Here is a 1803-nt window from a genome sequence, read left to right on the forward strand (position 1 = left end):
AAAGGACGTAACTCTAGTACTACATTAGAAGGTCAATAATAATTACAACAGAAACTTTTACAACAGCCAACAATATCAGATATACACCATATAGAACAAAGAACAAAGAAAGATTACAGCCCAGGAACAGGCCCTTCAAGCCTGAGCCGATCCAAATGTACTGTCGAAACCTGTCGGTCAATTCCGAAGCATCTGTATCCCTCTACTCCCCATCCACTCATGCATTTATCCAGACGTATCTTTAATGAATCGACCGTGCCTGCCTCTGCTGGAACGCGTTCCAAACGCCCTCCACCCTCTGTGTGAAGTCAAACGCGTTTTCGCTTTGAATAAGTGCTGCCCTTGCCGCGTTCATTGTAACGGGAGCTCTGCCCCATCCCGAATTCAGGTAGTCGGATCTCGTTTAATGAAGCTGCTTTTTGAGAGTGTTGACTGGCCGATTTTGCACAAGGCACTATAAGAACCAAGGGCTCGTCTGGGATTTGAATCTGGGATCTCTCGCCTGCCCTCGCACCAGACGGCCCGAAGCAAGAACCATACCCCAAGACCAACGAGCCACAGGCCGCAGACGGCCTACATTTTTTGAGCAATGTGCCAATCCCTTAAATGCTGCTCAGTTCCTTGAGAATGTAACGTTTTAGTTGTTAACATGAGGAAAGGAGCAATCCTTTTCTAAAGTGCAAACTGTATACGTGCCAAACTGAGGGAATACACAAGGAAAATAGCTTTAAGAGAGATAGAAAGTATTTGAGCACCTTTGGAGTGTCTGCCCCCTCCCTGGATTCACTCCACTTGCGACAAGTGAACAATGTTTCACCCACCCCTACCTCCCCTACCCCTCGCTGCTAGAGGATGGTAATTGGAAAGGGGGAGACATCGCTTGGCTCCCAGATGTTGCTTAGAGGGAGGGGGTTTCACTCTGAAACTGACAGGGCTGCATCCGCATTGTGACGTCAACAATGGAGGCCGGGCCGGACAGCTGTCCTGCAGTTGAGGCACGTGTGGAGGGGAGGATACTTTGCAAATCCCACTCTCCTCCAAGTCAATGCAGTTTGAGTTTAAGCAAAGCAAGGGGTTTAAATAAACTTTAGAAAACCTCCTTTGTGCCGAGGGAAAACTCCGGCCGCGGGAAATGCAGTACTACAGATTCATAGAAACCTTCCTACCCTCCAACCTCCAACCCTGGCAACATCCTTGTAAATCTTTTCTGCACCTTTTCTAGTTTCACATCTTTCCGATAGGAAGCAGACCAAAATTACATGCAATATTCCAAACGTGGCCTGACCAATGTTCTGTACATTGGCAACATGAGCTCCCAACATCTATCCTCTATGCTCTGACCAACAAAGGAAAGCACACCAAACGCATTCTTAACTATCCAATCTGCTTGCGTCTCTACTTTTAAGGAACTATCAACCTGGACTCCAAGGTCTCTTCGTTCAGCAACACTTCCAAGGAACTTACCATTAAGTGTAAAAGTCCTGCTCTGATTTGTTCTTCCAAAATGCAGCACCTCATATTATCTACATTAACCTCCAACTGCCATTCCTCAGCCCATTGGCCCATCTGATCAAGGTCCCGTTGTGATCTGAGGTAAGCTTCTTTACTGTCCACTACACCTCCAATTTTGGTGTCATATACAAACTTGCTAACTATACCTCCTCCGTTTACATACAAAGCATTTATATAAATGACAAAAAGTAGCGGGCCCAGCATCAATCCTTGTGACACATCATTGGTCACAGGCCTTCAGTCTGAAAAGCAACCCTCCATCACCACCCTCTGTCTTCTGCCTTCTAGCCA

This window comes from Chiloscyllium plagiosum, unplaced genomic scaffold, assembly GCF_004010195.1.
Source record: "Chiloscyllium plagiosum isolate BGI_BamShark_2017 unplaced genomic scaffold, ASM401019v2 scaf_15272, whole genome shotgun sequence".
Classification (NCBI taxonomy): Eukaryota; Metazoa; Chordata; class Chondrichthyes; order Orectolobiformes; family Hemiscylliidae; genus Chiloscyllium; species Chiloscyllium plagiosum.